Source organism: Zonotrichia albicollis, chromosome 7 (assembly GCF_047830755.1).
Source record: "Zonotrichia albicollis isolate bZonAlb1 chromosome 7, bZonAlb1.hap1, whole genome shotgun sequence".
Classification (NCBI taxonomy): Eukaryota; Metazoa; Chordata; class Aves; order Passeriformes; family Passerellidae; genus Zonotrichia; species Zonotrichia albicollis.
The window spans coordinates 48,171,765-48,185,022 of NC_133825.1; the positions used below are offsets into that span (position 1 = coordinate 48,171,765).

Below are 13,258 nucleotides of genomic sequence, written 5' to 3' on the forward strand. Positions count from 1 at the left end.
TACAGCCCTGCAGACCCAAATATATCAGCTAAAATATTTATGTCTCTGAAAACTTGAAATTAGAATTTTGTGTGTCCAACAATTCATAGAGGGATTTTTTTGGGGAAGTATTTTGTAAGGGTTTTTTGTGTTGGAGCAAAACCAAGGACTTCAAGGTCCTGGAAGTCTGCGTGAGCTTTGACTAAGCTGAAAAGCTCCTTGCTGGAATTGCTGTTGTCACATCCACATGAGGATTAAGCCAATGGCGCTGTGGCTTTTAAGAGGTTCCTTTACTAAGAAATCAGAATTATCTGACTTCTTTGGAGGTTTCACCAAGTTCTAGCTCATTTTGAGCATTTCTGTTCAATTATCAGCAAAAGCTCGACTTTTCAATATTCCAAAGACTTGTGGAAAAGCCATTTACTCTCCTGCTTCCTCCTGTCCTAGGTTACAAGATGTGGCTGGGAGTGTGTATTCTATTTACATTCTGTCAGAGCTGGGGCAGTTATCTCTGTTCATTGGGCAGTTTTTTCTTTATCTCTCCCACAACCCATCCTCCCTCCAGGAGATCTCTTCTGTTCATGGGCCATTAATTATTAATTCTCTCCTGTCCATGGCCACTGAGTGTCCCTGCAGGGCTGATCCAATCCCAGCATCCCATGGGGAGATGCCCCGCCCAGGGGAGGAGCCAAGCATTCCTGCCTGGATCCAATCTGGGCTTTGGGACACCCCAGCAGCCTCTGCCCCCTGCACTGCCAGAGGAGCAGCTTTCTGCTGCCCTGCATGGCCAGAGGGAGCCCAGGCCCATCTGCAGCAGCCCTGGAGCTGCAGAGGAAAACTCCCCCCTTGTGCAGGATCCCTGCTGCAGCAGAGCCACAGCTGGCACTGCAGGAGGATTGCAGCCACCATTGAATGAAATCAGGATATTTCATTCATTATTTGCTGCCACCCTGCCCTGACACACAGGGTGCCACGGCATGTTCTGACTCTGCCAGCGTTGTTTTGTATTCCTGCATTTGTATTTTATTTTTATTTTCTTCCCTAGTAAAGAACTGTTATTCCTGCTCCCATATCTTTGCCTGAGAGCCCCTTAATTTCAAAATTATAACAATTCAGAGGGAGGGGGTTTGCATTTTCCATCTCAGGGGAGGCTCCTGCCTCCTTTAGCAGACACCTGTCTGTTCAAACCAAGGCACTTCCCCAACTCCTCAATTCCTTCCCAGTTCCTCCTGGCTGGGATGAAAGCAGGGATCAGGAGAGGTCTCAGCTTGGAGATGTTTTGTAGCAAAGCCCTTCCTTACCTTGTCAGGTGAAATGATCATTGCACTGTCAAGCAAATGACACATCCAGTCTCAGCCCTGCAGCTGCTTTATTTAGCAGGGGACTTGTTTAATCCAGCAAACTCCTGCTCTCCTCACAGCCACCAGCCCTCACATGCTGGGAGAACAGCCCAAAAAATTCTGCTTTTCCTTTTTTCCTAGCTTTGACTTTGAGTAAGAGCAAGAAGGCTGCAAGAATAAATAGCCTTGACTTTGAGTAAGGAGAAGACTTTAAATAAACCTTCAGATTTCCTTTAGATTTGCTTCTTTCAAAAGAAAAATCTACAAATCCTCACCTTTAGAGAACAACATCCCTTTTTCTTTTTTTCATTTTGCTGCCAAATAAGGGAAAAAGAACATTTTTGCACAAAAAAATGGCGTGCACATAATTTCAATCCCATTTATCAGTAAATGTTCTGTATCAAGACGTGGCTTTATTGCTTTGCAGCCCTATCAGACAAGGTTTTAACAAAAACTGCCATTGCACAGGTACTTGGGAAAAGCTTCCAACATCCTCATTGTGGCTTTGATATGTGTGTGGATTGTCAGTGCCTGAGTGGAGCCTCAAACTGCGGCGTTTAAGGAGCTCTTTCTTTTCTTCAAATAGGCTTGCTGGGTGTCTTAAACTGAGATAAGCACCCCAAATGATTTATCTTCAAAGAGTTTGGCCACTTAATGTGAATTTTTGTCATTTAAATTTCCAGTAATTCCTGCAGTTGGTGGATTAGGAGCGATTTCCTCCGGAATAGTGCAATGAACTCTACCCCAACCACTTTATACCATTATCAAAACCACTTGAAACCTTCAGTCCTCTGACAGTGAGAAGGAAATTTATGACCGGCTGAATTCTAAAGAAAGGTCGTTTGTACATCCCCGAGCAAGGCCCTCCCCAGTCGAGGCCCTGCCAGCTCTCAGAGAGACACAGAAAGGTCTTTGAGCTCCTGTCATCTCTGGGAATAACAGCATCAATATGCACCGAGGTTAATGCCTCACAAAGGAGCAGGAATCTGCATATTACATTTATCAAAAGATGTGTAAATGAGCCGTATAGGAGTCTCCTACAATGCCCTGCATAATTTATTCCGTGTACAATGAAGAGCTGATCAGATTTCACGCATGTTTACTTTGGGGAAGATAACTGCTGGAGTGTCTGAACCAGCCATGGAATACAAATATGGTTCAAAGTAATGTGTTTATCTACCTGACATTTTAATCTTGAAAACTTTCTTATTCCCATTGTTTTGACAAAGAGGTTCCCTTTTGTGAGAATAATCTCTGCCCAGCACTGGAGGACTTGCTTTGTTGGAGACACACAATATATCTGGGGGTTTATTAGATATGCAGAAGTGAAACAAAAGGCCCATGCTGGCACCATTTATATTTCTGATATGGTTTATTTTCTTTCTCAAACTTTGAAGGAGAGGAAAATTAATTGAACATGAAGTTTTAGAAACAGAGAAATCCTGGTTTCATAACTCAGAGGCAAAGTGCAGAGCCTCATGCTGCAATCTTGCTCCTTGAGCAAGGTCCTTGACAAGTCAAGTTGGGCCCTTGTACATCCATTTCCCTCTCCTAATTCTAACCAGCTCACATTTATCCTCTCAGTGTGAGTATTAGCTAAGAGAAACATGAATTTAAACTTTTTATAGCTCAATTTCACATTGCATAGCCATCAGTTAGTGACCAACTTCCCCCACAATTAAATATTCTGATTTCAACAGCTGGACATTTTTACTGCAATTCTGAATTTACCCTCGTCTTTACCTTAGATTTGCTGGCTGTTTTGTCTTTGTTCTCCAGGCTCTGGCAGGTGCAGATGAAGCTTTCCAGCCTTCCTCTTGCGGTTATTCCAGAGCCTTGCTCCTCGCCGTGTGAGCGCTGGCGGATCCTGAGCGAGAGGATGGGAGCTGCTCTTTGCTGAGCCCGTTTCCAGCATCCCCTGGAGACGCTGAGCTTCCCAAAGGCTCCATGGTGGAGGGAGCCGGGCTGCTGTCAGGAACAGGAACAGGAACAGACCCTGCTTTGTTCTCCCTGCAGGTGCTGAGGGCTCTTTGGAGCTGCTGTTCAACTCCTGCTTTGCCCTCCCCGCCCAATTCCTTTCAATCCACGGGATCAGGTTCTCAAGCCTGCTGGATCTGAAGCTCCAGAGAGAGATTTAGCATTTGGCAAAGGCTCATGCCCAGCAGGACACTGCCCTACAAGTGCTGGGGAGCGTGGCTTGGCCCCTGTTTGTGGGGCTGCTCCATCATCCCACGGGGATCAGGTGTCAAAGGCACGGCCTCCTTTCACACCCAGTTACTCTGAACTCGAGGATCTCATTGCTAAACAAGTGTTTCTCTGTGGGATCTCAGCACCTCAGGACTGAGGTGTCACCGAGACCACCCTTGGGGGGCTCGGGAGTCCTGGAATGTTCCAGAAGTGTCTGGTGGCTGGACTTTGATCCTACACAGGAGACGACACCTGTATGAGGATAGGAGGGTTTCACCGGGGTGAATGGTGAAGGGATTGGTTAATTAGAGAGTGAAACACAGGGTTTAGGATTTCTGTACAGGGGGGTTTAGAGAAGTAAGATGGAGGAATTGGGGCGTGTCCTGTCCTTCTTCTTCTTCTTCTTCTCCTCCATCTTCTGTGGTGATGGTGGCACTTTGGGATTGGTTATTACTAAAAGTGCACTGGTTAATAAGGGTAAAAGGTATTGGGGAAAAATGATAAATATTGTACACGTAACTTTGGGTATAAAGATAGGTGACTGTCTGGAGGGCAGGGAGTGTGCTCATGGCTGGCTGCTGAGCAGAGCTCTGTCAGGCCGAGAGAAAATCTTTTAGATAAACAATTAATAAACACCGAGACCGAGAAAAGAACTGAAGCCTCTTCTCGTCCTTTGAAACGCGGGCTGCCCCAAGGCCACCCCGGGCCTTTCCAGGCCCTCCAAACAGCTGAAAATCGGACATTTCTCAGCCCTCAAATTCTGGTTTTAAATAATTCTTAAATGTCTTCTAAAAAACAGAGCACTGGGGTTATGCAGAACTCTGCCAAACCTTTTTTTCCTTGACACGATGGATGAGTGAATGTGCATTCATTTAAAATAACAATGCTGTTTTCAGAATTCACATTATCATGGTATTTTGTCATCTTCAAGAGGCTGTGTCTGTCTGCTCTGTGGTGCCAAAGCAAACAGTGACAGTTTCAACAGGTGCAGAGCAACAAACCCAACAGGATTGCTGTGATAGGAGAGATGTGGGGACAAACCAGGGATGAATTTTAGCAGGGGCTGTTGTGGTAGGAAAAGGTGCAGTGGTCTCAAATGGAAGGAGAGGCAGTTTGGATGGGATGTCAGGAAAAATCCTTCCTTGGGAGGGTGCTGGGCTGGCACAGGGTGCCCAGAGCAGCTGTGGCTGCCCCTGGATCCCAAGGCCAGGTTGGACATTGGGATTTGGAACACCCTGGGATAGGGAAAGGTGTCCCTGCCATGGCTGGGGTGGAACTGGACAAGATTTAAGGTTCATTGTCTGTCCCAACCCAAACCATTCTCTGATCGCACAGGTAAAGGGTCACAGCAACAAAATGCAGACAAAACCTGGGTTAACACTGTGCTGCTGAAGGGAAAATTCAGTGCTAAATCCAGGTAGATTCCTTTAGGCACATGAGACAAAAAACCAACAAAAAACAACAACCAGACATCATTTGAAGTGTCTGTTTAAAAAAAAAACCAAAACTTAAAAAAACAACCAAAAATCCACTCCTTGAACTGCAGCCTGGAGTGAGTGAGTCAGTGTTTGCCCATGCCAGCCTTCACCTGGTGGAACCCAAGGACAGCCAGCGCCTGCTTTGCATGGATCTTCTCATCCTCCTCTCACACCTTTTCTTTTCCAGCAGCCATGGGAATTACAGTATAAATAGCATTTCTTCATCAGTCCACAAATGCTCCCCATTAAATGTGCCCAGTTAATGCAGTCACATGGTTTGGGAAATGCCAATCACTCCTGTCAAGCAGATTTATGCTACAATATGAATATGTCAGTAACTCTTCATTAAAAAAGAAAAAAATGGCAGAGAGGGAGACTTCATGAGGGGGAATGGAGCAGCCATAGAAACCACACAGAGATAATGCTGTCCCAGGAGACAAATTTCCTTCCCATATAAATTTAGATGCCTGTATAGGTTTGCTCCTCCCTGCTTCAGAGGATCCTCGCTGGTTCTTCACCAGCTTGGAGCAGAGATGAGGCTGAACATGGATTATACACATTAAAAAAGCAACCCCTGTTGAGGCAGGAGCCCTGAAACACTCGCCTTTTATGTGGAAAAACTGCTACAACAGTGTTTTATTCCCGCAGCCCAATTGCCTCTGTGTGAGTCATCCGAGGAGTTAAGTCAGCAAAACCATTTGTGATAATACAATGAAGCAGCAGAACGGGTTCTGCCACAATGGATGCGTTCAAAAAAAGGGCCCTGTGCTCACACACAGCACCTCTGGCTTTACTCACAGCCTGCTGCAAGGTTTGGGGCAGCTGCAGGGCTTGGGTCAGGTGGATTTTGGGATATTTCAGGCTGTTTTCCATGCTAAAGTTGGAACTGGGCTGGGAAAACCAACCAACCAACCAAAAAAAAAAAAAACCAACCAAAAAACCCAAAAAATCTCACAAAAAACCCCCAAAACCACAAACAAACAAACAAACAACCAAAAAAACAAAAAACCAAAAAAAAACAAACAAAAAACCTATCAAATATGCAAAACCAAACCATAAAATATATTTATTATAAAATATAATACAGTATAATATATTAAATATAATATAATATATTATAATATATTAAATGTAATATAATACATTATAATATATTAAATATAATTCAATTTAATTTAATATAATATTAAATATAATATTTAAATTATATATTTTTAAATTTATATAATTAATATAATATTTAAATTATATAAATTATATTAAATATAAATATAATTATAATTGTAATATAATAAATATAATTTAATTTAATTTATTTTAATTTAATTTAATATTAAATATAATATAGTATAATATAAAATATAATATATATTTATTATAATATATAATATAAATATATTCTATTTTATAATATATTTATTATAAAATATAATATTACTTTAAATATAACATTAAATATAATTACAAAATGTAACTAATTATAAAATATAACTGAGCAGCAACAAGTAATATGAATGGAGGAAGGCATTCATTCTGTTCCATAATATCAGCAAGTTGGAAGTGTCAAAATTTGAGATTTCAGTGCTGGAACCACTCAGGGGGCACAGTGAAGGAGAGAGGGTCACCTGGAGTGCAGTGGGTTTGGGGCTGCAGCTTTTGTCTACCCAAGAAAATCTGTTCTTTCTGTCAAAAATTTTAATTTATAAAGGTAATTTTGGTAATGGCCCTGCATTTGGGTCTGTCAGGAATGGTGTGGGCTGTTCCTGAGCTGAAGCTGGACTCTGGATTTATTTCCAAAGAGTGTCCAGGGAAAGCACAGAGGCTTTTCCTGCCCCTGGGAGCTGGTCATGCTCTGACCCTGCTGCTTTTTGCACACTGGATTTTCCAGCAGCTCCATGTGACCCCTTCCCCTCGGGGCCGATGGAGAGGCTTTCCCTGGCAGCTGAGAAATCAGGATTTTGTTCCGTTCTAATCCTCTTCTGGATTTGGGTGGTGTTTCCAGGTATTTTCTGGATGCACCAGCAGCCAGGTGATGTGGGGTGTCCATCAACCACTGCTTTATTTTGTACTCCTCAACACCTGCCCTGGACAAGAAAACATTTGGCCTTCCAAGCCCCTAACTCTCCTTTTAAGAAGAACATACTCAGTTACCTTTTAGTGTAAAATCCATTTATTTTAGCCCCAGTGCTCAGGGATTAACCTGGTTTTGTTCTCTTGCAATGCAGTGGAACTTGCAGTATTTAATATGCATTTAATCGTTTCAATAATGAATTATTTTTAAAAAGGAAAATAGCTACAGGTGCTCCATGCCAGATGTTTATGCCACTGAAATCTTAATCTATTTTAAGGATGATTTTTTAATCTGTTTTATCAGAGTAACTTTCACTGTCCAGAAAGATCTTCCACTGCAGGAGATGCAGCATTTGTGTGCTTAAACCTCAGGATTACCCTGAATTAATGAACAGATAGTTTAGTTTCTTTTGAAATGCTGATAATGTGCATTTTTTTTTTACTTCTAGATACATCATGGGCATAGTCAGATACGTGGTTTGCACAGTCTGAATGTTATTTACAGTAATTTAATTGCCGCATCAGCCAAAAGTTCATCAAGCCTCCCCAGACCTGCTGGGAAACAACAATTCCTTGTTTTTTCCAGGAATATTGATGTGGATCAGCACTTTTTGACACTGTGGGGTTCAAGGTGGGTGTTGAAGGCTGAGAGACAGAGACAAGGGAGGGATCATGATTTCCATGGGAGAGCAGGAACTAATTCCTCCTTGGGTCATTGAATTCTGCAGGACTGAAATCCTGAAGCATTCCCTGAGGAACAGTAATGGCTTCTTGTCATTAAATACCTTGAGAACACTTCCAGTGTGTATGATCACCAGAAAATCACAGTCACTTCCTGGTTTTTGTATATCATTACCATAAAATCACTGTCACTTCCTATTTTTCATATATAATTATCATACAATCACAGTCACTTCCTATTTTTCCTACTTATCTTTGTCTACTATAGCACCAAAGTATTTTAAAACTTCTAATGCTTTTAGAATTTTGAACAGAAATTGGGGAGATTTTATCCTCTGGAGAGGATCAGCCCTAAATGTTAAAGGCACCCAGTGCTCTGAAACAAAGAAAAGAAGTTTTGCTCTCACTGCTCTGATGTTAAGCTTTGAGTGAACTCAGCAATTATTGGATTTAGGAGTTTTTCTTCCACCCTTTTGTCTGAAAACACTTTCCTTCTGCACCTCTCCCAAGGATTTTCCTTGAAAGGCTCCGTAAATCACCAAAATCCTTGGGAGGGGAGGGTTGAAAAAACCCCTAAAATCCTGTTTAGAATCTCTGGAAAAGTTTTCTCTTCCCAAAACAATTCTGAGCATTCTCCAAACCCCAGAGTGCTGCAATGGCTCAGTGTTTTCCCTCTGGGACAAAGGCAGCTCTGTCCCCAGGATGGAGCCAGCTGTGCAGAGGGGACAGCCACAGTGGGGTTGGCATCACAGCTCCCTGGGGACACAAGGGCGGCCAAAATTCCCTTCCAGCTGCCCCGGGGGGCTTTTGTTTGCTCTGAATTGAAATTATGTCATAATGGATCTGGGTTTGGATTTGGGAGCAGCCACAAAATATCCTCCCTGTTATCCTGTGACCGTGTTCACAGGGGTCTCATGTTGAGGGAAGAGATGAGGATCTGACTCCATGTTTCTGAAGGCTGATTTATTATGATATATATTACATTAAAACTATACTAAAAGAATAGAAGAAAAGGTTTCACTAGAAGTCTGGCTAAGCTAAGAATGGAAAGGAATGATCACAAAGGCTCTGTCTCGAACTCTCTGTCCGAGCCAGCTGACTGTGATTGGCCATTAATTAGAAACAACCCCATGAGACCAATCCCAGATGCACCTGTTGCATTCCACAGCAGCAGATAATCAATGTTTGCATTTTGTTCCTGAGGCCTCCCAGCTTCTCAGGAGGAAAAATCCTAAGGAAAGGATTTCTCATAAAAAGATGTCTGCGACATTGTCCCATCCAAGCATCTCATTAAATCCCAGAAAGGCCACGGCCCTCCACATGAAAGCAATGAAATTATTTATTTTCTGTTAATGAGTTATGAATAATCCATAAACTCACTGTATTTTTGGCTATTTTAACCAAATTCTTGGTTCAGGGAGGAGAAGGAATTCTTTATTGCCACTCATGGATTTAATTTTGCAAACTGCTGGTCTGAGTGTATTTACAATGTACCAAAAATGTGGTGTACAAACTGCCCCTTGCCAAGAGCAGGAGTTGACCCAGTGAGACACTGCAGCACTGAAGGGGAGGAGACAGAACCCCACCATTCCCAGGTCCTCCCTGCTCCCCCTCAAAGAGCCCCATCCTCCTTTGGGCCGCACAGGGATGATTGTCAGCCCCCAGACATCAGGACATTTCAAATGGGACCTCTCTGGGCTTCCCTTTGGTGGAGAAAATCTCCTTGCAAAGAAAACCCAAGCACAGAACCCATCAGAATAATGTGTGTGCACAGTTATGAAATTAGAGCACACAGGTGAGGTGAGAGCATTGTCGTGAGCTCCACTGTTATTTATATAGAAATAAAATCTAACATCAACCCTTGCATCACATTAAATTTTGTTTTCTTTTGGATAACAGATCATAAAAATATAGATTTATCAATATACAGCAACATGTAGCTCAGCAAAGCAGGTGTGGATTTAGCAGCAGGATCAATGGCCAATCAAAAGGAAGATCAGTGTTTAAAGAGCATTAAAATGACTATTTTAATTTAAAAAGCAGGGGGAAAGCAGATTAAGGCTCAGGACGCTCTGTTCCCTTTATAATTATTTGCTTGAGGAGAATGAGGGTGCCTTGAAGCACAAATGTAAAATCTTTTTTTTTGACTGGTAAATTCTAGGGTCAAAAATCAGAATTATTTTTTCCTCTGTTACAAATTCCTAATTTTATTGTCCAAAGGAGAATTTTTACGTTGCTTTGAGAGCATTTTACAGCCAAGGCTGCAGAGTTATGGTAATGAAATCACAGAATCATGGAATGCTTTGGGTGGGAAGGGACCTTAAACCCATCCAGGGACACTTTTCACTATCCCAGGGTGCTCCAAGCCCCATCCTTGGGCATTTCCAGGGATCCAGGGGCAGCCACAGCTATTATGAACCTCTGTAATTAACTTCAAATTCTTCTTCACACATCTTTGAACTGCATTCTTATACTCAAATACTCATATATATTTATTCTTTATAGTATATACACACTTAAATACATTTATATCTATACAAACTTATATGTACCTTTCCCTAAATATTCAATATTTAAGACCTGAATCAGAGGATAATAACAACTGATGTGGTAAAAGGATGAGGACCAAAGTTACCTATTTATCTGCTGGGGATGAGTAAAGTCAGAGTATTGTTCCAAAGAGAGGAGAGCATTTTTTATACATCTCCATCCTGTTTGTACCAGTTTCCTTAAGCATAATGCACTTTCTCAGAAATTGATTTTTTGGAAAGTAGCTATGATAAAAAATAACCCGTCTTCCTCTCCAGGAGTATTTCATTCCCATAACCTCCTTTGACAATATTCCTTGCATCAAAACAAGCACTTAAAATACCTGACTAATGCTGAGGCTCCCAGCAGTGACTCTGGAGCACACTCATTTTTATTGGGGATGCACTCACTGATTTCAGCAGGGCTTGGGGTGCTGTTTGACTGTGAGCCCCCCACAATAGGAGGAGCAGAATGCTGTAACTCTGACCACGTGCCAGTTCTCATTTCACCTTGGGAGCTGGGGTCACTTTATTCCCTGCTTACCAGCCTCCAGTTACTAAAGAAATTCCAAACTAAAGGTTCTGGGCCCTCAGGCTGGGAAGGACCTTGGGACACTGAGCACATCCAGAGGGGCTGGAGCACAAACCCTGAGAGGAACCCCTGAGGGAGCTGGGGGGGCTCAGGCTGCAGAAAAGGAGACTCAGGGCTGCCCCATCTCTCTCACAGCTCCTGAAAGGTGCCTGTGCTCAGCTGGGGCTGGGCTCTGTCTGCAGCAGCACTGACACACCCAGAGCACACAGCCCCAAGGGAAATACAGGCTGGATAGCAGGGAAAATAGAGTGATAAAGTTCTGGAATGGCTGCCCGGGGAGGTGGTGCAGTTCCCATCCCTGGGTGTGTTTAACAGAGCCTGGATGTGGCACTGGGGCCAGGGTTCGGTTGAGGGGTTGGGGCTGGGTTGGACTCGATGATTTTGAAGGTCTCTTCAAACCCAGTGATTTTGTGATTCTGTGATATAATTCCTTTCCTGGACAATCAGTCCCAGGGTTTAACCATTCTTAAGTGTCCCAAATGGGTTTGTTTACAATCCAGTTATGCCATTTATTACAGATTTCATTCCTCAGCTGCCCTGGTGAGGGTTGTTGTGCCAGAGCTGCTGTGCTGGAGCAGCACTGGGTGATTCTGTGCTCAAGGGCTGCTGCTCCTCTGCCAGAGTGGCAACCAGTCCCCAGCCAGGCCTGCCACGGAACCACTTCTGTTTTGGAAATGTTTCCTTTATGCTCTGCACAGAATTCTCAAAGCTCGTTACGGAAATGAAAAATTTATGCGTATTTAATTCCGCGGTTTTTGGCCCAGAGCTCTGCCCCATCAGGGGCAGCACATGGCACACACAGGGACAGCAGCAGCTTTCTGGGATCCTGGCACACGGATGGAGCTGTGGGAGGAAGATCTTCCCTGGATCATCACTTTGCTCTAAGTGCCATGACAAAAATATGGGAAGCCACCAGAGGTCCAAAACTGAGATTATGGACCTGAAGTGATCCCTTGGAATTGGGCTTGGACAGTGGGAAAATGTCTGCATAATGTACAGCATGGTATTTTTAAACCTTAGGAAAACCTGGTTGGTTGTAAGGCCCATCTGATCACACACCTGATTTTCCTTGGTATGTCAGCCACTGTTTATTTTGCCTACAGCATTTTCTTAATAGCTTCTAATGATAGTTGAATTTGACCTTCATTAAGTGTTGAAACCATTTATATCTGCAATTCTCTTTTCCTCCTTTTAACATTTCTGGAGCCCTCATTCCTCTGTTGTGCCTTACCAAAGCACCCCTTACCCAAACACACGTTCTCATCCAGCTGCAAGGGTGTATTTTTGAGAAAAAAGAAGGAATTGGAGTTATCTGTAGAAATTAAAGACAGAGAATCAGTCTATCAGATAAGCTCACAAAAGCCAGCCATGCATTCAAAATCTTCATGGGTCGTTTAATAATTAACTGGATTCTGAAATGCTGGTTGATGTTTTTCAGCTCAAGAACTTGTGCTTATTATAGGCACAGTCCAGCGTGTTTGTCTCAGCAGAGGAGAACACAACCTGGAATTTTTATCCTTCTCTGTGCAAAGAAAAACCAAGGAATCATGGAATTATTGAGTTTGGAGGAGACATCCAGTGATCCCTGCCCTGGGGAGCCTGTTCAGTGCCCAACCACCCTCTGGGGGAAGAACCTTTTCCTCCTAAGATTTATTTACAGATTTAGATATGTATTCATATATATATAAAAAATTAGTAACTGGAATAAAAAGATAATTGAAATTCCAGCATGTTTTTTTCACATTTTTTTCTTTAAATACGGTTGTCCCTATTTGTTAAATGAACCACAAACCATTAAATGTCCTTGAGGAGAAAGAACTCAGACAATATGTTAGGCTGGCTGATGAATTACACTTAAAACCCTTCCTTTAGATCATGAGCTTTATTTGTGATCTCTGTGTGCTTAATCTGTGGTCTGTGTCCATATCCCTTGGAGAAAGGTTTCCTATCACCATAATTAGCACTGTTGTGGAAGATAAAAAGTGCTAATGAGGAGTCACTGAGGAAAAGATTTTGCTTATTAAAAAGACCTTCCCTGGCTGTTCTTGGGGAGAGAGGGGCACAGAAAAGCAAAAACTGACAGTAAGGTTGGGATTAAATCTTTTGTCCTTGGGTGTGTGTAACAGCCAAACTGACATCTTCAGTGTCATGATTTTTATGGGCTACAAGGCTGTTGGGTTGGTGTTTTGTTCATCAATGGTTTGTAATTATAGTTCATATTTTTGTTGGGTTTTTTTGGAGGGAAAAGATGGAGGAAGGAGATTTGTTGTGGTGCTGCTTGGGGAGTTGGTTGTGTGACTTGGTTTGTGGTGTGTAATTTAGGGGTTGATTGTGTAATTGTTTGTTGGATTGATGATGAAGGGAAATCATGCATGGGGCTGGCTCCAAAACTGAAATATTTAC

The 13,258-nt window shown here is 42.6% G+C and overlaps 1 protein-coding gene across 1 annotated transcript in view; it reads right to left on the reverse strand.

Moving 5' to 3' along the window:
- The window catches only part of C7H10orf90 (chromosome 7 C10orf90 homolog), a 98,335-nt gene extending 95,033 nt beyond the window's left edge, over positions 1-3,302 (reverse strand). Inside the window, exon 1 of the mRNA XM_074545388.1 lies at positions 3,063-3,302. The gene's annotated coding sequence lies outside the window, so the exon portion shown is untranslated. The remainder of the gene's footprint in view (positions 1-3,062) is intronic.
- Between the last annotated feature and the right edge of the window lie 9,956 nt (positions 3,303-13,258).